The following is a 26,515-nucleotide window of genomic DNA, read 5'->3' as shown; positions in this document are numbered from 1 at the left end:
CCTGCCCACGGCGAGATGCGGATTTTTGGCGGCCGGAGATCTCCGGCGAGAAATCTCGAAGGCATCAGTCGTGCTTCCTACGCGGCGCAACGTTGACTACTTCCTATCGGTCTCTAGGAAGGCTTAGAGCTTACCTCGAGGGTTCGGTCGAAGCAGAAGCCCGGAATCCCCAGCGGTGCACCACGCTAGTAGTCCACCGCCGTGCCCTCTTCTGTTCCAATCGAAATCCAGGCGAAGTAATGCGGTGATGGCGCCCAGCGGAGGGGTTAAGAGGTGCTCGCGGTTCCAATTTATGGGTAGGTCAGATAGTACTGACCCACTGCTGGTCAACCGGGTGGCGCAACAGCCTGTGCCGAGTCTTGCGGCGGAGAAGAGGAACAGTGGAGGTAATGGTCCCACACGACAGTCAGATCACGAGTGTGGAGCGGAACAGGTGCTGCGGCCCATGCGTCGGTGAGCGACCACCCTCCGCGCGCGCGTGAATAACTGAGCAGTGGGCCCCACCGCGCAGAGACCCAGCCCGTGTGTGCGATGGCGTGGATAGGGAACCTGACGGGTAGGGCCCACACAGCAAACGCCCACGCGCCTGTTTTCACGGTTTGGGCCGCGCGGACTGTAAGGAAAGGTTAGATGGGCCATATTAGGGTTTGCTGGCACATGCGCAGGTGCTTCTTCTTTTCCTTTTTCTGATTTATATTTTCCCTTCTCATTTGAATTCAAATTTCAAGCTTAAATCCTTTGGTAGTTTCTCCTCAGATTGAAAGTATAATTTGAACATACTAGTCTTACTTTTATTTATAATATTTATTTTGTATATATTTTAGTTTTAGTACTTCTTTTCCTCTTCCACATTTCTTTAGAGTTTTGCTTTCCAAATTAGAGTTTAAATTCCATGTGTCCATTAATATATTAATATATTGTTAATAGCACCTTTATTTTATTATCCATAAATGCACAATCAAGTAAAAACTCAACATGATGCATGATTTATTTAGGTGTTATTGGTTATTTAACCCCTTTTGATGGTGTTTATTCACATGTGATAGTAACTAGGGATGGTATACACATATAGATAAAGGAAATATTCTCTTATCATATGATTTACAAATTTGGGTATTACATCTTACCTTAGCTTTGTATGGTCGGTGAACAAGTAGATGTTGCATCGGATTGAAAAAACGTGGTGGAAATATTTTTTCAAGTTTGCATACCAAAATCGGTATTTGTTGCTCAAGCTTCTCCATCATCTCTTTCTTTATTTCTTTAGCACAAAGATGTCTATAAAAGTAGCTTAGCTCCGCTAATGCTTTCCAGACATCATTTTTTACAAAACCACGAAACATAACATGAAGGAGTCTTTCCTTTATTATGTGGTAGTCATGACTCTTCAACCCGGAAAACCTGCCCGTCTTCAAATTCACAGACCTTCTAAAGCCCGCGGCGTAACCATCTGGGAACTTTAAGTTTTTCAACCATTTCATCAATTGTTTCTTCCTTTTAGGTTTAATACTGAAAGGAGCACGTGGCTTCTTCTGGTTCTCTCCTATCTCCATAGTTGGTCTTCTACAGATTAAGGCCAAGTCTTTTCTAGCCTTAGGGTTGTCTTTTGTTTTGTAAGTGATATTCATGCAAGTACTGATAATGCTTTCACCCATATTTCGTTCCTGGTGCATCCATCAATGTTATGCATTAGAATCAAGGCTTTCATATAAGGGAGTTCCCTTAGACCACATTTGTGAGTCCAATTATGCTCGGTTCCATAACTTTCAAAACAATTTCCATGTTCGTTTAGTTTCAAATCATTAAGTCTCGCGAGAATCTCTGGACTACTAAGACGATTGGGTGGTCCCCTCGTCACAATCGTGTCCTTTTTAAAAGCGTTCCTATCGAACCTGAACGGGGGATCCTCTGGCAAAAAACATCTATGGCAATCGAAGTAACATATCTTTCCACCAAACTTTAGTCGAAAGCATAAAGTGTCTTCAACGCATATCAGACATGTAAAAATCCCATGACAACTCCATCCAGCAAAGATACCATAAGCCATACAATCGTGAATAGACCACAAAAACGCGACTCTCAGGTTGAACTTCTGTTTCTTGTAACAATCGTACGCCTCGACTCATTCCCACAAAATTATCAATTCTTCAATCAGGGGTCTCATCATCACATTGATCTTTATTCCAGGATGATCTGGACCAGGTATTACAAGACATAAGAAAATAAATTCATATTTCATGCAAAGAGCTGGTGGAAGGTTGTATGGAACAGCAAAGACGAGCCAACATGAGTAGGACGTTGTAGTTAGATTGGAAGGCAAGAAACCATCTGTTGCCAAACCGAAGCGGACGTTCCGCACTTCATCAGCAAAGCTGGAATCAAAAGCATCTAGTGCCTTCCATGCATTTGTATCAGCTAGGTGCGCCATGACATTTGGATTCTCACGTACCCCTTCTTTGTGCCACCTCATGTGTCTGGCTGTATTCTTGGAGATGAACAAACGTTTCAACCGAGGTATAAGAGGCATGTAACAAAGCTGCTTACGTGCAATCTTCGTCGTCACGGTCAAACCATCGTCGTTTTCAACCTCAACGAATCTACGCTCACCACATACAGTACACTTCTTCTCACTCGCAGTCTCCTTCTAGAAAAGCATACAGTTATTTTCATAGACATCGATTTTTTCGTAGTCCATACCGAGCCTAGAGAGCAACTTTTTGGACTGATACATGTCCTTTAGCATCTTGTGATTCTCCGGAAGTAAATCACTTATCAAATTCAAAAGCTCCTTGTAGCAGTTGTTTGAGAATGCAAACTTAGACTTAATAGCCATAAGTCGAGTCACATATACAAGGACGGTCACTTTCGTGTGCTCATGTAACGGCTCTTCGGCAGCTGTAAGGAGCTCGAAGAACTTCTGAACCTCAGGTGTAGCTTGATCCTCATAATCGGTGGGTTGACCGAGGTTCTCCGAATCGACGGTTAGAAGCTCATGGCGTACATCGTCAAGCATCTCTTCCATCCTATCGTAGTCCCCCTCTTCATGTGACTGAACTTCCGATAAAATACGAGGAGGTGGGTCCTCACCGTGGTGCACCCACACCTCATAGCCTGGCATATAACCGCTCTTGCAAAGATCTATCGACATAGTCCTCCTGTCAAGGAAATAAATGTTCCGACACTTGCTACAAGGGCACCTAACATCAGTTCCAGTCTCTGACCGAGCAAAAGCACGGTCGAGAAAAGCATCAGTCTTGACAACCCACTCACTTGATAGAGCACCTCTTTTCTTTCAACCTTCATACATCCATCAACGATCCTCCTCCATACTAGATACGAGACGTTAACTTAATTAGTTATGATTACTAATAAACCACACTAATACAATATCACGGGACTCTAAATCAAATAAAATAACCTTATTTCCGAGGGCTTAATAATTACCCTTGGAGATTAAAAGTTTAAATTATATAGGCACTAATAAATAAACTAAAACAAGCTAATTTAATTGCATAATTAACTCAAGCCGTCGAGCATTACAAAACAAAACATGAGTACTAGCAAATACAAAATTATACTAAAAATTATAAAATTACTCACTTAGCCGGACGATGAGCTAGTGAAGTGAGCGCCGGCGGGGCTGGCGTCGGCGACGGGGGGCAGAGGCTCCGGCGGGCACGGGCTGCGTCGGGACGGCTCCGGTGGCGTCGGGAATGTCACGGAGGCAGCCACGGGCTCGTGCTCGGGCGCGGGCTGGGCGTCGGGGCGGGGCGGGGCGGGAGGTCGCCAGGAGTTGCTTGGGCGGTGGTGGAGACACCGGGCGGCGGCGGCGGTTCCTCGGCGGTGGCGACTGCTCATATGCGAGTGTTGGGGACTTGCTCTCAAATGCTATGAATTAAGAACAAGGCAACATAAAGTGTTAAATGTTAACGTCCTTCGTCCATGAAACATTATTCCCTTGAGGATAATGGGCCTTGGACGAAGGTTGATGAGAGTATAATTACGAAGCTTAAGTCTTCGTAATAAAATTTCAACAGATATTGCAAGACAACATAAAATAAAAGGTATAAAAGGGGTAAATAAATCATAGACGAATTATATTATATTTGCTTAATATATTGAATCATTGAATACAATAATACCTCTGCCTTGGCAAAGGTTGGATTCCAGAAGATGCGATTGCAATTACCAGAATGCGTGAACAGTAAAGGAATACTGTTCACTATTTATAGGCACAGGACACAGCCTGTGAGGAATTACAGTTACGCCCCTCATAAAAGTTTACAACATTGACTCAGACCTTTATGGACTAAAAGGTCATTCTATCTTTAAGTCGGTTTGTAATACCGAAGCTTTATGAAGAGGAACCTTCGGCCATCTCATACAAACAACTTCAGCCGAAAGCCGCTTCTTCCTAGAAGACCTTCGGCGATGAAGCATAGACCCAACAGTAGCCCCTTTCGCGGTGCTAGATCGTTTTTCGTAACGAGCTTGATCCGTGAAAAAAGTCTCTTAAGCTTCGGAGCGCCGAAGGTCTAAAAAACACCTTCCCTAAGCTCGTTGTCGAGAAACGATTCAACTTCCCAGCGCGTAGCGGCCCCACCTTGCAAAGATACTGTTTGGTCTCTGCGGTCCACCACGCAGCGAGTGCGAGCGGGTGTCCGCCTGGTGTAAAAATCCTGGCGCTTCGCCTTCTTACCTGCAGCACTATATAAACAGACGAGTAGGTGTGAAGTTACCACAGCATTCATTGCTATTTGCACTGTTTCGCTGTCAAAATTTTTAACCATCGCCGAAGCTTGTCTGTCGGAATCGAACGAAGCTCCAGTTTGAAGCCTGCTTCGTCAGAAGAAAAAACTTCGGAAGAAAAAAGTATTAAATTTCCACAAATTCATAATTAAATGGCCAGGGTGCGTTCTACCGCCAGGGTTGAGCGTGAGGGGGGCGAAACTGAAGCTTCGGAGACTGTTCCCATCTCCGAAGCCATGCAACGATCCGGGCTGGTGACTTCAGAAAAGATCCCTAGTGAAGATACAGAACAAGCAGAACAAGCAATCGCTGAAGCAGAAGAAGAAGATATTGAGGAAACTGATCCCGAAGATGATTATCGCATTGCCATGCCAAGCAAGCCCAGCCACTTGGACTTCGGGAAATCTACTATTTCGAAGGCTGATCTCTCCAAGATGGTAAAGTCGGGCTTTTTTAATGAAAATCAGAAAAAGCTATTACGCTTCGGGGGAGAAGAGACTACCCCAAAGCCGGAGAAGGATGAAATTGTTATTTTCAAAAGCTTTCTAAAGGCTGGATTAAGATTCCCCCTACATGGGATTATTGCAGAGGTACTGAAGAGGTTCGGTATCTATTTTCACCAGCTGACCCCTAACGCTATCGTTAGGCTTAGTGTTTATATCTGGGCGATCCGTAGCCAGGCAGTGGAGCCATTTGCGGACAGCTTTTGCCGGGTTCACGAACTGCACTATTAGACGAAAGCTAGGAAAGATGGATTGCATGACAATTTTGGTTGCTATAATTTCGCCTACCGGAAAACCACAAAGTTTCCTGTAATCAGCTACCGGAGCAAATGGGCAGCAGGCTGGAAGTCAGAGTGGTTCTATGTCAAGGTTGATGACGACAAGGAGAAGCTTGTGCAAAGCCCACTCGAACTAATCTTCGGAGAAACCCGACCTCGCTGCAACATGACACCCGAAGGTCCAACACAACAAGCAATGAATGAATTCAGAATTATTGCAGAGCATATCAGTACAAGGGACCTGGTTCAGGAGTTTTTGGCTTTCAAAGTTTTTCCCAGTTTGAAAGAATGGGAAATGCCGAAGCTAAAGGGGGAGAAGAAAGAAGGTGAACTTGTACGTTTACCTTACTATTTCAAGTTTAAGAAATACTTTAAAGCGCCTTGCCAAGAGTGGCTAGACACAATTGAAGTAATGTGTAATGAAATACTTGGCAATTATTCCAAAAAAGAAGATCAATTAATGACTGCGGCCTTCGGCACCCGTCCGAAGCGAAGACTGAACCGAGTGTTGGACGCCTTGGGTTTTGAATACCCTGACTATGAAAATCTGAACAAAGGTGCCGGAGGCCAGAAAAGGAAAAGGATAACCGAAGCCTCAAATGAAGATGAAAAAGAGACACCAAAGAAGAAAATTCCAAAGAAGAGGAAAGCGTCTTCTCCGAAACGAAAAATATCCGACGAAGAAAAATCCCCCGCATCACCCTCTGCCGCTGACGTTGAGGAAATTCTGAAGGTAATGACTGAATCCTTACCTGCGAAGCTAAGTCCACTGGGGCCCCAACTGACAAAGTTTTTTCAAAAGGACAAGGAGCCCGAAAAATCGAAGAAAACAATCAAAGCAAAGAGACAAAGAATTATCACTGTGACAGAAGTAATTGACAAGACACCGCCAAGAGCTTCAGCTCAGAAAACACCAGCGGCTGCGGAAGGGACAGATATTGAAATTACACCTTCGGAGGTCGCAGCTGCCGAAGCTGCCCCAGCTGAAGATTTGAACCTGGAGAGCACAATCGAACACATTGACAAAATACTGCTAGACATGGCTACAGAAAAAGCTACCACCGCCGCCGAAGAGGCCGCGACCGCAGCGTCGGGGAAAGGGAAAGAAATTGCTGATGAAGCTTCAGAAAACGAAGCCTTCATGTTCCAGAATTTAGTTGGGGAAAAACTATCAAAAGCTGAAATAGAAGAGCTTACAGAGTATGCCAAATCCTGCGGATACAAACCTGGAGCACTCCTCTTCGGAGGCGTTGATGATGAAAAATTAGATTGTATTCGAGATCAAACTGGAGCCAAAGTTATCGGTACTCTGTCAAAGAGTATCGGTTTTCCGAAGCTGGAGACTGACATCAGCCGCTACCGACGACAACATATCGTTGGTAGTTTATTTTATTCCAATTTCAAGGTGAACTACTTTTCCCTTAACTTTTATTGTTTCTAATAATGAAAACATGTCTGACGAAGGTTGATTTCGTGCAGAGTATGCTGTTGAGCAAAGCCTTGAAAATGCAGCAAGATTTTGAAGACAAGAAGCACGAAGTTATAATTGAAAATTTGGAAAGCAGAATAAAGGAGCAATCAGATGCTATCGAGAAAAAGAACTTTGAGCTCCAGGCAACCGAAGGTTCATTGGCGGAAGCCGAAGCAAAAATAACAGAACTGAACTCGAAACTTCTCCGCCAATCTGAGCAGTTCGAACGAGAAAAGCAAGATCTTAATGCAAAACTTGAAGCCGAAGCTCAACAAAATTCAGATTTGAGAAAACTATTGACGAGCCTTCAAGAAAAATGTTTGGAATTTAGCAACAAATGCATTCGACGATTAAGAAAGATTTTCCACTCAGTTGGAGCCAGCAGTGAAAAATTCACCCCCTCAGCTGAAGATCTACCGAAGACCTTCGAACATATTGAGGGTGAGATTGACGAGCTCGACGAAGTCATAGCTGGGCACGGTGACTTCTGTGCCTGGGTAGCTTCTCGGGGCACTGCTGCAGCTTTCCTAAAAGCTGGCTGCGATCATAGAAAGATTGTCAATAGGCCAAATTTCACTTTATCACCATCAATCCTAGATGACATTCCTGATCTCGCCCGAAGTATCTCTAATAGATTTGTAAAAATGATATGGACAAAAGGTGGGCGAGAAAAGGCTGGAGACGAAGCTCTGAGTCATCTTGAAGCAGTAAGAAATCATACCTTGTGCTTACCTCTTCCTTCAAGCTCAATTTTGACTTACAACAACCTTATTTATGTAGAATGACGAAGCCGAAGCTGATGATTAAAAAATGACGCCGAAACTGAAGCTCCTTGGAGATTAAATAGTAGACTGTAGACAGTACTTGAGAAACTTTTGAGATAACTTTTGTAAATGTAACTGAAACTTGTCATTCTGTTCATACCTTGTAATATATCCTTATCCTTCCATTGATGTATGAGAAGTGCTTTGATGTGGACGAAATTTTCTTTTTTGAGCCGAAGGCGAAAAAACACCTTCCCTTCTTTTCGTACGCAGCGAAGCATAGAAAACAACATTTCCCTTCTTTCCGAAGCTCTCCTTTTTGTACACGAAGCTCTTTCTTCCCCTTTTTTTTCTTTTTGCCGAAGCAACCACTTATGCCATGATGATGATTATCCTACATATGCCTGGATGAATGTTTATGAATGCAAATGCTATGATGTAATGTGATGTGCAAATGAATGGCCAAACACGTATCCGAAGCCATACTCATAGCCATTATTTCCTTAAAAACAATCACACCTCAGCTCTGCATTCCCTTAGGAACGACTTTGGAGCTTCTTCGCCTTTACTTTTGGCGAAATCAGCGTTGACTTTTCGCTGTAAGCTCTGCATTCCCTTAGGAACGACTTTGGAGCTTCTTCGCCTTTACTTTTGGCGGTATCAGCGTTGACTTTTCGCTGTAAGCTCTGCATTCCCTTAGGAACGACTTTGGAGCTTCTTCGCCTTTACTTTTCGGCACTCGATGGTGCGCTCTCAGCTTTTACATTTACATTCCTTGGGGGATTTTGCTCTTATAGAACTAAAAAAGGAAATTACATGCGATGGCCCCATTAAAAACCTTTCTCCCCCTTTAGAAAGGAAAAGGGTGCCATAAAAAAGAAAAGACATAAAAAATTACATCAAGTTACACATAATATCGCCGAAGCTCATCCGCATTCCAAGATCTAGGAATGTCGTTGCCGTCCATATCCTTCAATCTGTATGAACCGGGTCTTGACGAAGATGCTACTAAGAAAGGTCCATCCCATTTCAACTGCAACTTGCCCACTGTTTCTGGGTTGGCCACTCTCCGAAGCACCAAGTGTCCTGGCTCAATATTCTTTAGCCGAACCTTTCTATCTCGCCATTTGATTGTTTCGGCTTGATATTTATTGATGTTCTCCACGACTTGCAGCCTGATCCCTTCTAAAGCATCTTTTTCTACAGAATAAGCAGCTTCGGAATCTGATTCTGCCGAAGCTACTACTCTTATTGATCCGGTTTTAGCTTCCTCCGGAGTTATTGCTTCGTCACCGAATAACAACTTGAATGGAGTAAAGCCTGTAGACCTTGATGTTGTTGTGTTGTGGCTCCACACCACTTTGGTTAACTGATCTGGCCACTTTCCCCTGGGTTGATTGAAGATCAACTTCATTATTCCTGTCATTATAATGCCGTTGGCTCTTTCAACGAGTCCGTTTGACTCCGGATGCCTGACTGATGCAAAATGGATCTTCGTACCAATTTGGTCACAGAAATCCCTGAAAGCTTCGGAGTCAAACTGTGTTCCATTATCCATAGTGATAGCCTTTGGTACCCCGAAACGACAAACAATATTCTGCCAGAAAAACTTTTGGACGGTGGCCGAAGTTATTGTGGCTAAAGGCTTTGCCTCAATCCATTTAGAAAAATATTCCACAGCTACTACAACATATCTCAGGTTCCCTTGGGCCGGTGGTAACGGACCTAACAAGTCAAGGCCCCACCTTTGCAATGGCCAAATGGGTTGTATGAGCTGTGTTAAGGACGAAGGTTGTTTTTGATCTCTTGCACATTTCTGACAACCTTCGCATTTTTGAACTAATTCCGCTGCATCCGAAGCTGCCTTTGGCCAATAAAACCCTTGGCGGAAAATTTTTCCAAGTAACGGCCTAGATCCAATGTGAGATCCACACGGGCCTGCATGTATTTCTTTCATTAACTCTATACCTTCGGTTCTAGATAAACACTTGAGTAGCGGAGCACAAACTCCATGCTTGTACAACTCCCCTTCTATCATGACATATGGACGAGCTCTTGCCTCTATCCTCCTGTTATAAGTTTCGTCATCTGAAAGGAATTTACCCTGAAGGTAAGAGATGATCTCAGTTCTCCAATCTTCGCTATAAACAGGAGATATATTGAGGACTGCTCTTTCAAGAAGTTCCACCGAAGGTGCTTTTATTGTTTCGAAGAACACATCCGAAGGTAAGGGCAGCCCCTGTGCTGCTGACTTAGCTAGCAAATTAGCATGCTCATTTTGTCCTCGAGGGATATTTTTGACAGAAAATCCCTCGAAGGAAACTTCAACTCTTCGAACCATATCCAGATACTTTTCAAGCTTCGGATCTTTAGCCTTGCAAATCTTGTCAATATGACCCGAAACAACTTGGGAATCAGTTTTAAGAATGGCCCTTCTGATTCCCATTGCTTTTAGCTTCCGAAGACCCAGAAGCAGGGCTTCGTACTCGGCAATGTTGTTTGTGCAACTAAAATCAAGTTTTGCCGCATAGCAAGTTTTAACTTTGGAAGGTCAAACCAACACAGCAGCCGCTCCCGCTCCGAAGGTTCCCCAAGACCCATCGCAAAACACTGTCCATGCTTCGGCGTCTTTATTTGTTTCTTCCTCCTGAGCCCCTGGCGTCCAGTCAGCAATGAAGTCTGCTAACGCCTGGGACTGAATCGAAGATCTATGAACATATTCAATACAAAATTCATTGAGCTCTGCAGCCCATTTTCCAATCCTTCCAGTAGCTTCTCGGTTCCTCATAATATCCTTCAGAGGTTGTGAAGAAGGAACAATTATGTTGTAAGCTTGAAAATAGTGCCGAAGCTTCCTGGATGCCATCAAAACAGCATATAACACCTTCTCTAATTCTGTGTAGTTTTTCTTTGATATACTAAGAACTTCAGATACAAAATACACTGGGACCTGCTTCCTGACTTGGCCATCAAGCTTCTCCTGGACAAGTGCTGCACTTACCGCTGAGTGCGAAGCTGCCACATATAATAACAAAGGAGCCCCTGGCGTAGGTGGAGTTAATGCTGTTAGATCTATCAAATACTGTTTCAGCTCTTCGAAGGCCTTCTGCTGGATTGGTCCCCATTGAAAGACTTCGGCTGACTTCAGCACTTCGAAGAATGGTAAGTTTCTCTCTGCTGATCTGGATATGAATCTATTGAGAGATGTCAACCTTCCTGTCAACCTTTGAGCCCCCTTTTTTGTAGTTGGTGGCTCCATCCGAAGTATAGCTTCAATCTTACTTGGATTAGCTTCAATTCCCTTTGTTGAAACCAAGCATCCTAGAAATTTCCCATTCTTTACTCCGAAGACGCATTTTTCTGGATTCAACTTTAAGCCAGCTTGTCTAAAACTGGCGAAGGTCTCCTGCAGATCAGCAATATGATTCTCCTGTTTCGTGCTTTTTACAATGATGTCATCAACATAAGTTAGCACATTTCTGCCTATCTGAGACTGGAGAACCTTCGCAGTCATTCTGCTGAAACTTCCTCCAGCGTTTTTGAGCCCCTCAGGCATCCGAAGATAGCAATATGTGCCACTTGGAGTTATGAAGCTAGTCTTCGGCTCATCTTCCTTCTTCATCCAGATTTGATGGTAGCCTGAATAACAGTCTAACAGACTCATGAGCTCTGAAGAAGCTGCTGCATCAACTAAAGAGTCTATCCTTGGCAATGGGAATTCATCCTTCGGACAAGCCTTGTTAAGATCTGTAAAATCGATACACATTCGCCACTTGCCATTGGCCTTTTTTACCATAACAGTGTTAGCTAGCCATTCTGGGTACTTTACTTCTCTGATAACTCCTGCACTGAGGAGTCTTTTGACTTCGTTACGAGCACCTTCGGCCTTATCATCTGACATTTTCCGAAGCCTCTGCTTTCTGGGTCTGAAGGATGGATCGACATTGAGCGAGTGCTCAATAACATCCCTATTAACTCCACAGAGATCATTGGCTGACCATGCAAAAACATCTTTGTTGTTGAACAAAAACCTTATCAAGGTTTTCTCTTGTTCTTCGGATAACTGAGAGCCCAACAGCACCTTCTGCTCTGCTATATCCTCGCATAAGAGCATGGGCTTCGGCTGATCTGCTGAAGCTGCTTTCTCCCTTCTGAATTTGTATTGTTCACAAGCTTCAGCTCCATCTATGTTATGGATTGCTTTTGAGTCAGTCCAGTTTCCTTCAGCCCTTCTGGCAGCTTCCTGACTTCCATGAATAGCGATGGGTCCTTGATCCGAAGGTATCTTCATGCAAAGATAAGCAGGGTGAAGAATTGCTTCAAAAGCATTGAGGGTGCCACGACCAATAATTGCATTGTAAGGGTATTCCATGTCAATAATGTCAAACACAACTTGCTCAGTTCTAGTGTTGTTGATGAACCCGAAGATCACTGACATGGTGATCTTGCCCAGTGCTACAATCTGTCTTCCTCCGAAGCCACAGAGAGGATGTGTAGCATCATGAATCTTATCTTCTGGCTCTTGCATTTGTCTGAAGGCCTTAGCAAATATGATATCAGCTGCACTGCCTGTGTCAACCAAGACATTGTGGACCAGAAATCCTTTGATAACACAAGAGATAACCATGGCATCGTTGTGTGGGTAATCCTTGAGCTGAAGGTCCTCTTGGGAGAAGGTAATAGGAATGTGAGACCATCTTGACTTGATGAAGGGTCCTTGCACCCCAACATGATGTACCCTTCTCTGTGCTTCCTTCTTTTGTTTCTTGTTAGCTGGCTCTGAGGACGAACCGCCTGTGATCGGGAGCACCAGCTTCGGGTCCGAAGCAGCTCCAGCTTGGTCGTTGAACGAAGCCACCAGCTCAAAAAGTGGAAGTGAGTTCACCGGAGGTGGGCGCCAATGTTGGGGACTTGCTCTCAAATGCTATGAATTAAGAACAAGGCAACATAAAGTGTTAAATGTTAACGTCCTTCGTCCATGAAACATTATTCCCTTGAGGATAATGGGCCTTGGACGAAGGTTGATGAGAGTATAATTACGAAGCTTAAGTCTTCGTAATAAAATTTCAACAGATATTGCAAGACAACATAAAATAAAAGGTATAAAAGGGGTAAATAAATCATAGACGAATTATATTATATTTGCTTAATATATTGAATCATTGAATACAATAATACCTCTGCCTTGGCAAAGGTTGGATTCCAGAAGATGCGATTGCAATTACCAGAATGCGTGAACAGTAAAGGAATACTGTTCACTATTTATAGGCACAGGACACAGCCTGTGAGGAATTACAATTACGCCCCTCATAAAAGTTTACAACATTGACTCAGACCTTTATGGACTAAAAGGTCATTCTATCTTTAAGTCGGTTTGTAATACTGAAGCTTTATGAAGAGGAACCTTCGGCCATCTCATACAAACAACTTCAGCCGAAAGCCGCTTCTTCCTAGAAGACCTTCGGCGACGAAGCATAGACCCAACAGCGAGCACAGGAGAGAAGACAGAGAGAATAAACCGACGCAGGCGCGGGGTCATCGGTTAAATTCCTTTATTTCTGAGGGTCTCATAAGAGACCGTCAGACATAAACTTATGTCCGACGGCTTATGTCCGACGGCCACTCTGACAACCCTCGGATATCCCGTGTTATGTCTGACGGTCGGCCGTAGCCGTCGGACATAAGCTTATCTCCGACGGTCGCCTAGGGGGCATCAAAACTAAAGAAGCCGTCGGACTTCTGCTGTTTTAAAAGCAGGAGTAGTAGAGCGGATCCGACACAGCTCTACTGCCTTCACCAATAACCATGGCTCCGCCCTCGATTCCCCGCTTCCTCTTCCTCCTTGCCTTGACGTCAACCGTCGTGGTCATCGCTGCCGACGGCGGTGCTAGCCACAGCGTGAAGCGCATCCGCCTGTACGTGCACGAGACACTAGTAGAAAAGAGCTCATAGCCTGCGGCACCCATAAATTATCACTGGCGGTTTCAGTTATCGCGCGCCAGTAAAAAAACGAGGTGGGCCCGTCTTGGGAACCGCCAGTGGAAACCTATTTCCACTGGCGGTTATCTTAACACAACCGCCAGTGGAAATAGGATGTTTCCACTGGCGGTTGTGTAACACCAACCGCCAGTGAAAATGGATTTTCACTGGCGGTTATCTTAACACAACCGCCAGTGGAAACATCCTATTTCCACTGGCGGTTGTGTTAAGATAACCGCCAGTGGAAATAGGTTTCCACTGGCGGTTTTTAAAGCCAACCGCCAGTGAACTGTCTGTTATAAATACCCCTCTTCTTCCCCCCGACAGTGAACTGTATGCTCGCAGCCAACTTCCATTGGAGGCGATTTTGGAGGTCCAGATTTCACAAAAATATAAGGGGGGAGGTTTTGGTCTTCATTTCTTGGAAGAAGGTGGATAAGAAAGGTTGGTTTATGTTTCTTTGTCAATTTTTGTTCATTCTTGCTCAATTTTAGCCACATTTTGGATCTAGGGTTTTACATGAGAGAGAGAAGAGTATAGCTAGGTTATTTTCTCTATTTCCTCAAATGAGGTTGTTTAAGATGGTCAGTTTTTGTCTATTCCCTCTCCTTTTTCATGTTTAGTTCTTAATTAAGTTTATCCATAACACATATTTAATTGCTTAATGAATGGTGAATGTGTTGTATGGAAGGTTGTTTAATTATGTTTCAATTTTAACTACATTTTGAAACTAGGCTTTCACCATGTGTTAGAGATAGGTTTGGGTATTAAATTTTTTTGTTTATTAGTAGTTAGGAAACTTTGGCTTATGTTTCTTTTGCCAAATTTTGTTCATTTTTCCTCCATTTTAGGCACATTTTGGTTGCAGCACTTTGCACATCCAGAATGCCCGTTCTTGCACTGATTTTACACAGAGCAGAGCATAATGCTGGAGCCTACCGATCAATATGTACTGTATATATACATGCATGGTAATCTGACTTGCCATGAAAACTTCGGACTGGAAGGGTAGGCAGCAGATGTCGCACTCCAGCGCGTCATTCTCCATGGATAGTGTCACAGTCGTCTCTTCCTCATCCTCCAACCCCGCCTCTTCCTCATCCTCCACCACCACCTTGGCTTTCTTTGGAGTGCCGCCGTAGAGAAGCCCGCCTCTTCCTCATCCTCCATAGAGAAGCCGTGGTCTTTTTCCCGGTCATGGTTTATCACTTAGAACGCGAGGTAAAATAAAAGCAGGAAGGACTATTCGACTAAAAGAGAGGAGAGAGAGAGAGGATAGAGAGAGAGAGGAGAGAGAGAGAGAGGGTTTCACATTTTAGCCACATTTTTGGATATAGGGTTTCACCATGTGTTTTATGTTACTTTTTTACAGGTGATGATGGAGAGGATATCCTGGATGTATAACTTATCAAGGCTAGATCCATCATACATATCTGAGGTCCATAAGTTTATTGTTGTCGCTAAGAACCATGCTTTGAGAACAAAGACAAAGCACATATATTGTCCATGCATGGACTGCAAAAATGCTGTTGTATTTGATGACACAGAACAAATCATATCTCATCTGATATGCCGAGGATTTGTGAAAGATTACATAATTTGGACAAAGCATGGAGAGGGTAGCTCTTCGCCTTATACAGCTGGAAACCCTGCGAACATCGACGACAGCTTTCAGTTCGTTCACGAGACACAACAACCTCTTCCACAGAGCGAACATGTAGTGCCAAATGTTACTGATCATGGTTACGTCGGAGGAAATGAACGTGAAAGAACCCATGTTCTGCCAAATGTTATGGACGAGGAAGATGCAGAGTTGTTAGAGGCAATGTTGCGTCGTCATACAGATCCATCGATGTTCTTCATGAAAGGTATGGAGTCCCTGAAGAAGGCAGCAGAAGAGCCTTTGTACGACGAGTCTAAGGGCTGTACCAAAGAGTTCACGACGCTCCGGTCTGTGTTAAAGTTGTTGATGTTAAAAGCTAGATATGGTCTGTCTGATGCTGGCTTCGATGCGTTCTTGAGTATTGTCGCAGACATGCTTCCAAAGGAGAACAAAGTGCCTGCTAACACGTACTATGCAAAGAAACTAATCAGTCCACTCACTATGGGCGTGGAGAAGATCCACGCGTGTAGAAATCATTGTATCCTTTATCGAGGTGATGATTATAAAGACTTAGAGAGCTGCCCAAAGTGTGGTGCAAGTAGGTACAAGACGAATAAAGACTATCGAGAGGAAGAGTGTGTTGCATCTGTGTCTAAAGGGAAGAAGCGAAAGAAAGCCAAAAAGAAGACTTCAAAATCCACGAGCAAAGAAAAAGAAGAAGTAGACTATTATGCGCTCAAAAAGATTCCTGCTTTGGTGATGTGGTACCTCCCCGTCGTCGATCGATTGAGGTGTTTGTTCGCTAACCCTGAGGATGCCAAACTTATGAGCTGGCATGCTTCTAATGAGCACAAAAACGATGGGAAGCTTCGACATCCAGCCGATGGGAAGCAGTGGCAAGATTTCAATGAGAACCACCGAGACTTTGCCGATGAACCAAGAAATGTTAGGTTCACACTGAGTACTGATGGAATGAATCCATTTGCTGAAAGGAGCAGCAAGCATAGCACATGGCCAGTGATCCTCACCATATACAACCTTCCTTCATGGTTGATGCAGAAACGGAAGTACATTTTGCTAACCATGCTTATTTCTGGACCTACACAACCTGGAGTTGATATAGATGTATTTTTAGAGCCCTTAATGGAGGATATGAAAATATTGTGGGTAACGGGTGTTCAAATGTTGGATGAGTATCGTAAAGATTCATTCACGCTGAGAGCAATTATTTTTGTTACGATCAACGATTACCCTGCACTCTTCACATTATCAGGCCAGTTTAAGGGAAAGGTTGGCTGCACAGTATGCATTGATGAAACTTCTTACGTGTCCCTTACTACATCTAAGAAGATAGTGTACATGAGGCACAGACGCTTTTTATTGGAAGGACACAGGTACCGCATGCGAAAGATGGATAAGTACTTTGACAATAATGGTGAACTACATTCTACTGCTCCATCGGGTAACAATAAAGGTCATAGAGTTTTTGAAATAGTCAAGAATATCAAGTTTGTTTTCGGGAAGAAGACAAAAGACGGAAAAACAAGGAAAGATGTCAAACCAGCTCCGGGGGCTATATTCAAGAAAAAGTCTATTTTCTTCGAGTACTTGCCTTACTGGAAAGAGTTAGATGTGCGGCATGCGATCGATGGTATGCACGTTCAGAAGAACGTGTTTGAAAGCATAATTGGCACCTTGCTAGACATAAAGGGCAAAACAAAAGAAGGGCTCAATTCACGCATGGACTTGGTAAATTTAGGCATAAAAAAGGAACTACATCCTGTTCTTCAAGAAAATGGGAAGTATCATCTCCCAGCAGCAAGCTACAATCTCAATGTAGATGAGAAACATGCGATGTGTGTTTGGCTTAAGAATTTGAAAGTCCCATCCGGATTCTGCTCTAGCATACGAAGTATTGTGTCAATGAAAGACCTGATAGTCACCAACTACAACTCACATGATTGTCATGTCATGCTGACTACATTCCTACCTATTGCCATCAGGGCTATAAATCCTTTGTTTTTAAAGATTACAATCACACGATTGTGCTACTTTTTCAACAGAATTTCACAAAAGGTAATTGACCGTGATGAGTTGGCATCTCTTCAGGAATTCGCAGTGGAGACAATAACACAGTTTGAGATGTGTTTCCCTCCATCGTTCTTTGATATTATGGTGCACCTTGTGGTGCACTTGGTGCCACAAATAGAGGCATTGGGTCCTATGTACTTACATGAAATGTGGACGTACGAGCGTTTCATGTCAATACTGAATGGCTATGTATCAACCCGTGCTCGTCCCGAGGCATCCATGATAGAGGGGTATTGTACTGAAGAGGCCATTGAGTCGGGAGGTCCATTCTGCAATAATATCCTAAAAGATCAGGTTGCAATAGGTCTGCCTCCATCACGGCACGAGGGTAGATTGTATGGAAGCGGGAGGATGGGACGGAAATCTTTCATTCCACCAGATTACAATACAGTACTTGAGGCACATCACAACATCCTACATCAGCTAGCGATAATAGAGCCATTTATCCAACAACACATCAATGAGCTTCACGAGCAAAATCCTGGGCATACGACTGATTGGGTAATGAAGAAACATAAGCAGCGGTTCAACACATGGCTAATGGTGAAGGACATTCCACGTGGAGAAACAATAGAAGAAAAAAAACCATCAAGGGGTTGGCATCTGGACCTTCACGCCAGGTCACAACATGGCAAACCTATGACATTAGTGGATTCACATTTTGTACAAAGTCCAAGGACAAAAAGAGCATGTCACAAAACAGTGGTGTTCGATGCGAGGCCATAGATGATGAAACTGGTGAGATTATTACATATTTTGGCTTTATTGAGGACATATGGGAACTAGACTATGGTACATTTCAGATATCGGTTTTCCGATGTCAATGGGTTGAAGACAAACATGTCACGGTAGACAACTATGGGGTCAGAGTTCTTGATCTAAGTAAGGTAGGTTACAAAGATGACCCATGGATCCTTGCTAATCGTGCTGCACAAGTCTTCTATGCTGAACAGATCATTTCTAACAATGAGAATAAAAGCACCGACAAACCGAAGCATGTAGTTTTTCCTGGAAAACAACAAGCTATATGAGTTGATGGTGTATCTGATTTAGAGGATTTTAACCAGTTCAACGACATGTCTCTTTTCATAGACCATCCAACCAAGATAAGGAACATTGAGCGAAGCATCCCACGCAATTCGATGCCCTGGGTACGCCACGATGAACAAGGCAGAACAATAGCTCCCTAGATTATATAGTTGTCATGTAATTGATTATTGTTAGGACATGTCATGTAATTTTACACGACTTTCTAGAGAGGAGAGCTATTGTTGCCAATGCGCTCGGAGCAGGTCCAACACTTACCGTCCGTGCGGATGCAGCACTTTGCACATCCAGAATGCCCGTTCTTGCACTGATTTTACACAGAGCAGAACATCATGTTGGAGCCTACCGATCAATATGTACTGTATATATACATGCATGGTAATCTGACTTGCCATGAAAACTTCGGACTAGAAGGGTAGGCAGCAGATGTCGCACTCTAGCGCGTCCTTCTCCACGGATAGTGTCACAGTCGCCTCTTCCTCATCCTCCAACCCCGCCTCTTCCTCATCCTCCACCACCACCTTGGCTTTCTTTGGAGTGCCGCCGTCACAGGAAGTCGTGGTCTTTTTCCCGGTCATGGTTTATCACCTAGAACGCGAGGTAAAATAAAAGCAGGGAGGACTTGGAGAGAGAGAGGGAGAGGGGAGAGAGAGGAGCTAGGGAAAGGAGAGAGAGAGGAGAGAGAGAGAGAGGAGAGAGAGAGGAGAGATAGAGGAGAGAGAGAGAGAGAGGGAAGAGATAGAGGAGAGAGAGGAGAGATAGAGGAGAGATATAGGAGAGAGAGACAGAGAGGGAGAGGGGAGAGAGAGGAGCTAGGGAGAGGAGATAGAGAGGAGAGAGAGAGAGAGAGGAGAGACAGAGGAGAGAGAGAGAGGGAAGAGATAGAGGAGAGATAGAGGAGAGAGAGAGAGAGGAGAGATAGAGGAGAGAGAGAGAGGAGAGATAGAGGAGAGAGAGAGGAGAGATAGAGGAGAGAGATAGAGGGAAGAGACAGAGGAGAGATGGAGAGAGAGAGGAGAGAGGGAGAGGGAAGAGATAGAGGAGAGATAGAGGAGAGAGGGAGAGAGATAGAGAGAGAGGGAAGAGATAGAGGAGATATAGAGGAGAGAGGGAGAGAGAGAGGAGAGATAGAGGAGAGAGGGAGAGAGAGAGGAGAGAGAGAGGAGAGAGAGAGGAGAGAGGGAGATAGAGGGGAGAGGGAGAGAGAGAGGAGAAAGATAGAGGTAAATATATATATTATGTATACTAAATATATATATATATTTATATATTTAATATGTATAAAAATATATATAATTAATGTATGAATATACAATAAAAAATAATATACTAAAAACATTACTACTGGCGGTTCACAACGAAAACCGCCAGTATAAATGATTTCTACTGGCGGTTGTCATAGAGAACCGCCAGTAGAAATGGCCTCCACAGTCTGTGGATGGCATTTCAACTGGCGGTTCTCTATGACAACCGCCAGTATAAATGATTTCTACTGGCGGTTGTCATAGAGAACCGCTAGTAGAAATATCTCCTATATAAAGGAGCGCGCGCGGGGCTGAAAAATTTTCGCTAAGTCTGGCGCCCTGTCTTTCCATCTTCCCGCCGTCAGGCTGCCAAAAATTCGCCCGACGATTTTCTCCGCCGTGCGCTGCCGTCGTTCACGCCGTCGTCCACGCCGTCGTCCCCGCGCCGTAGGTATGTTCTTCTCTCTCTCTCTCTCCCTTTCTTCGACTATAGCTCGGGCATGCGCGCCGCCGCCGCCGTGCAAGCGCCGCCGCCGTGCAGAGAGAGAGAGAGAGAGAGAGAGAGAAGTTAGAGGGAAGAGAGAGGAGGAAGAGGGAAGAGAGGGAGACCCTGCGCGCGTCTCTGCAGAGAGAGAGAGGGAGAGAAGATAGAGGAGGGAGAGGGAAGAGAGAGGAGAGGACCTCTCCCTCCTCTCTCTTCTCTCTCTCTCCCTCCCTCCACTCTCTTTCCTCTCTCTCCGGAGAGAGACGGAAAGAGAAGAGAGAGGAAAGAGAGTGGAGGGAGGGAGAGAGAGAGAAGAGAGAGGAGGGAGAGGGAGTGTATATATAGGAAAGAGAGTGTAAGGGGAGAGAGAGAGGAGAGAGGGGGAAAGGGAAGAGAGAGGAAAGAGAGGGAGAGGGAGGGAGGGAAGAGAGAGGAAAGGGAGGGAGATTAGAGAGAGAGAGAGGAGAGAGCAACGGAAAGCATGTTTTTTCCATCGTATTCAATTGTAAACAACATATTCTATTGTATTCTATTGTAAACAACGTATTTCATTGTAAACAACGTATTCCATTGTAAAATGTAGACTAGATTCACTAGTAAACTACGTATTCCATTGTAGTACTATTAGCTAGTGAAATTAGAAGACGACGTACGACACACTTGCGTTGTTTCGATTAAGAGCAACTCATCTGAACCCCACTTGACCAGAGCGAGTTCTCTCTCCCTCTCTCTCTATACGTTCTATACGACTCTCCATCTCCCTCTCTCCCTCTCTATACGTCCTATACGACTCCTCCTCTCTCCCTCTCTCTCTATACGTTCGATACGACTCTCCATCTCCCTCTCTCCCTCTCTATACGTCCTATACGACTCCTCCTCTCTCCCTCTCTCTCTCTCTATACGTTCTATACGACTCCTCCTCTCTCTCTCTCTCTATACGTTCTATACGACTCTATACGTCCTATACGACTCCTCCTCTCTCCCTCTCTCTCTCTATACGTTCTATACGACTCTCCATCTCCCTCTCTCCCTCTCTATACGTCCTATACGACTCCTCCTCTCTCCCTCTCTCTCTCTCTCTATATACGTTCTATACGATTCCTCCTCGATAAGGGTTAGGGTATTTGTTAATACGAATTTAATTATTGCTTATGTTAATATGTAGCTCAATGAGTTCTCCAACCAAGGACCAAGGATTAGGGTCCGACCACATGGACAAGAGTGTTGCTCAAGAAGAATCCAGCAGTGAAGGATATGAAACGCCTAGCGACCCTTTTCCTACCACTAGGATAGATAGGGCCGCTGCGCGTGAGTTGCAACGTGACCCTACTTATGATCCACAAGAACATGAGGTAAATTACACATCCTTAATTTCGTGTGTGTACCTAATTAATTAGCTGATTTCACAATGTCTATTACACATGCATGATTCTCTTGTGCATTTTATTACATGAATAGGAGGTCTTGTCTGAATTTCGTGCGATGCTCGAAAAAGCTGCGGCACAATACCAAGACGCACCGGAACCGATCCAAGGCGCACCAGAACCGACCCAAGGCGCACCGGAATCGACCGAGACAACCACCGAGAGGTCAAGGAAAAGGAAGCAGAGCGATCGGAACAGAGGTGACAGGGGGCTAAACAAGTTTCCTGACAAGACATATAAAATCATAGACGTGAGCCCGAATGGTCAGCCCCTATCTCCAGAAGAGGCACTGCCTAAGTTTCGGAATGCACTTGGGTTCTTAGTTAGAGATAATTTTGACATCACAATCCGACAGTGGAGAGATGTATCAGATGATGTCAAGAATCAAATGTGGAATAAGCTAGTAACGAGGTTCGTTTTGCCTGGGGGTTCAGAAGAACTCGTGAAAAAATACACGATGAAGCAGTTTGCAATAAATTTCCGAAACTGGAGGTCTGAGATGAATACAAAGTTTGCAAAGAAAGGCCTAGACCCGACGAAAAAATATAAAATCTCAGCAGGTCAGTGGGCAGTATTTCTAGAGCAGAGGAGCAGCCCTGATTTCATATCGCTAAGTGAGGGAAATTCAGAACTATCTAAGAAGAACAAATACCGCCACCACCTTGGCACAGGTGGTTACAAGCGTCAGGTTCCTAAATGGAGACAAGAAGACGCAGAGAAGAAGGCTGCAGGGTTGCCGACGCTGTCCGAGCAACTCGGTGAAAGGACAGCTAATTGGATCCGTGCTAGAAAACCAAGGGAAACTGAGTCTGGTGTATCTTTTGATGATCCCAATGTCGAAGAAGCGGCAAAAAACATATATGCAATTGTAGCTAAGCAGAGCGAAGGAACATTTAAGCCGCAAAGGGAGAAAGACATTCTAACGGCTGGTCTCGGTAACCCTGAGCATCCTGGTCGTGTACGAGGAATATCATCTAAGGAAGGATGGAAGGAAGGATTCGGACCACAATGGGAAGGTCTGTACAAGAAACGTGATCGATACAAGGAAGAGATGGCAAATTATTTTAAGGAGGAGGCCAAGAAAGAGTTCAAAGACCTGATGTTTGAAATGCTATCGAATCCTCCTCCAGAATTGATGCAACAATTGGCGATGGCGAGTGCGATGTCTGTTCAACAAATGACCACTCCACAGATGCAAATAATTCCAGCAGCTCAAACGCCGGCTGCCACCGAGGGTACGACCATCCCAAGCTCTGTCGCGTCAACGGGAAATAAGGTCTGCTATCCAGTTGATGACATCACAAGGCCTGTGGCATGCACACTAGTTATAAGATATGGTATTAACAATCAGCGTACAAGGAAAGTAGCCACAGGCCTTGCGATCCCAGGACGCAAGTTCCATGGAAACGACATTCCAGAAGAATATTGCAGGGTAGAAGTGACGACAGTCGTCCAAGGATACGAGGACGACATGTTAGACATCCCTAGGCCCGAAGGTATCGAGACACTTGGACAAGCTATCAAGAATTTTATCATTTGGCCTCGAAGGGATGTCGAATTGCTTGATTGGTCGAATTCGTCGCAGGCCCAACCGTCTCCACCTTCTCAAATTGCTGTTCCTATTGTACATCCATCATCACCTCCTCAAACTTCACATGCTGCTCCTCATCCTCTTTCTGACCCTCCTTCTCCTCATCCTCATGGTGGCCCACCGTCTTCGCCACATACATCGCCCTTCAGGGATCCACCTTCTCCACAGCCATCTCCACAACCATCTAAAGTTTCTATACCAAAAGTAGTGTCCCCGTATAAGAAAAAGAAGAGTAAATCCACTGCTGGCACTGTTCGTTTTTTGAAAGGGATTGGACGGAGCCTCACGTAAGACAATGTTGATTTGGCCGATCTCGAGGAGTCCGCAAAAAAGGCTGAGGCAATGGCCGCAAAGATAAAGAAGCCAACTAAGGCAGATTATAAAAATGTGCCTAAAAAATATGTGTCGGGCAGACCACTACTCACTTTTGAGAAACTAAAGAAGGTCCCGGCTAATATTAAAAGGTTGCATGATTGGTACATGCGGGCATCTTCAGTTGGCATCGACACCATCAGTGTTAATATATCAGCCCATGCTTTTATTGGTTCAAATCAAAAAGCCGTTGTTACATTCGAGGATATGTGGTTAATGATGAACCTTCAGAGACTCGACGTGCAACTTGTAACCATATTTGCATTGTAAGTGTCACTCATACTCCATATATATGTGTTATTATTAGTGAGTTGTATAAATTTTCAATATCTGACATGCACGTGTGCGTTGCAGAATGCAACATGATCAGCAGGAGATCCTTTATGGTACCAATCCCAATGCTAGTGCCAGTAAAAGGGTTGGGTATCTCAACCCAATAAAGATATGCGAGGATAACCACACTTTTAGAATCGGAAAAGACAACGAAGCATTACAGGGGCTAACAGACGAAGAACTTGAGGTGCGTATCCAGGATCTGAAAAAGGATTTTGAAGCAAGATACGCCACCTACATAGGACACGCAATGCTTCAATTTCAAGACAGGGAATCCATAGTGGCCCCGTACAACTTTAAGTAAGTGTGATTTTGCATAAATAAAATTAATAATTTCAATACACATGTATCACAAGTTTGATTCGTACAGGGACCACTGGATATGCTTCTTCATTTATCCTAAGGTTGGAAAGGTGCTGGTGCTTGACTCCTTGCACACCGAGCCTTCGGCCTATTCAAAATTCCTCAGCATCTTAGAGTTGTAAGCCTTTTCTATGCATGCATACTTATATCGATGAGAATTGTAGAATAACATGGTGATTCTATTTGAGATCACAGGGCATTTAGGTTTTATAAGTTTCAAGGTGGAAAGTACGACACGTCCAAAAAAGGCGTGCCACTAGACATCCATTATAACTGGCCGGTAAGTTTGTGAATTTATGAATACATATCATACATGTACGTACATAGGACAATCTTGCAACTAAATAACCAATCTCCCGTTATGTAGTGCCACAAGCAACCACCCGGATCGGTCCTATGTGGGTTCTACGTGTGCGAGTTCATGAGAATGAACGGACGATACATCACGAACTCTGGCAAGGTATTATTAGTAATAGTCATGTATGTATTTATGTCATTAAAGATGCAAATGTGTTATTATTGAGTATAAATAGATGATGTTTATAAACTTCCTTTACAGCAATTTCAACAAGGAAGCCCGGAGAACTTGACTGAAGGTGCATTGTATGGCATAGTTGAGGACCTGTGCACATTCATATTGAAAGAGGTCATTCCCGCAGAAGGGAAATATCACGATGCTTCCGGAACATTAGCTTTGCCAGAGTTTAGAATACTAACAGAAATTAGTAGACTATCTCTTAGCCGAGATAGTTATTAGATCTTAAGTGAAAACTTTGATGTATATAATGTGTGATGCATACATGGTTGTAAACAAGACTTTGATGTATATAAATGTATGATAGAATTTAATTCCATGTTGCTTTTAATATCAATATATATATATATATGTTTTGTGTGTGTAAATATATATAAATTTCAGTACTGATTGAAAATTTAAAAAAAGGCGGGAAAACTTTCCACTGGCGGCTAAATAAAACAAACCACCAATGGAAATGTTATTTTCACTGGCGGTTTTATAAAGAAAACCGCCAATGAAAATAGCATTTCCACTGGCGGTTGCTAAAGAAAACCGCCAGCGAAAATAGCATTTCCACTGGCGGTTCTGGAATAACCGCCAGTGAAAATGACGATTTCCACTGGCCTCTAGCACTGGCGGCACTGAAAAGCGCCAGTGAAAACGTCTCTAGAACCACCACTATAGAGGCTGTGTGTACTAGTGAGACGTCCGCCACGTCTCTCGCCGTGCTGCAGTCCCCCCTGGGCGCCACCAACGCGTCGTTCGGGAGCATGGGCGTGGTGGACGACGAGATACGTGTGGGTCCGGACTTGTCGTCGCAGCTCGTCGGCCGGTACCAGGGCGTCTTCTTCGGCACCAGCGTGCGGCTGGGCCAGGCTACCTGTCGTCCATCACGCTCGTGTTCACCGCCGGCGAGTACAGCGGGAGCACGTTGTCAGTGCACGGCCCCGTGCTCGGGTTCTCCGGCACCATGGAACGCGCCGTGGTCGGCGGCACCGGCAAGTTCAGGCTGGCGCGTGGGCACATGCTGTTCAGGACGATAAGCATGTCGGCGGGCGTCGACCAGATCGATCTGTTCGTGCTCGTGCACCCTGCTGGCAAGTGTACTTCCTCCTCCTCTGCGTCTTATTTCGACAAGGGAGGAAAAGATGCTGGTAATCAACTAACTAATCACTAATGGCCTCGTGCATTATCGACAAAAGATAATTAGCTCGCTTTTGAAACCGAAGGCTACTCCGAAACTTGCATTGAAATATAACTGCACAAACCTGCTATGTGTATCAGTACACCGTACGGTAGCGCCAGATTTTGGACCGCTAGCGAGGTGATCAAACAGGATGGCTACAACGTCAAATTAAGTTTAATTGGCAACAAACAAATTTGCGAGCAAAAGTTAATTAAACGTGTCAAATGTTAACTTGATTACATAGATACATAAGACGCGTTTTGTGTTACAAACTAATTAAACACAAATTTTGTCGCGGCATTTGTCTATATGGCATAAAACAAGCATGTTATAAAATATATACTTTATGATTTCATGAATAATATCAATCTTGGCAGCAATAGTATATAATAATACCTTGCTAATATTAAGAGGTGTGCTACCATTTGTTGAACAATATGTCTTATTCACAAGAAATAAAATAGTTTTTGAAAATTGTCAACTCAGAAGCATTTTTTGCAGGTCTTGTTTTGGGAA

At 44.1% G+C, this 26,515-nt stretch overlaps 1 pseudogene; it reads left to right on the top strand.

Moving 5' to 3' along the window:
- The first annotated feature begins 247 nt into the window (after positions 1-247).
- On the top strand, positions 248-25,990 carry LOC103648759 (dirigent protein 15-like; annotated as a pseudogene).
- Positions 25,991-26,515: the final 525 nt, after the last annotated feature.

This window comes from Zea mays, chromosome 2, assembly GCF_902167145.1.
Source record: "Zea mays cultivar B73 chromosome 2, Zm-B73-REFERENCE-NAM-5.0, whole genome shotgun sequence".
In the NCBI taxonomy this organism is placed as follows: Eukaryota; Viridiplantae; Streptophyta; class Magnoliopsida; order Poales; family Poaceae; genus Zea; species Zea mays.
This window is presented reverse-complemented; position numbering and strand designations above follow the sequence as displayed.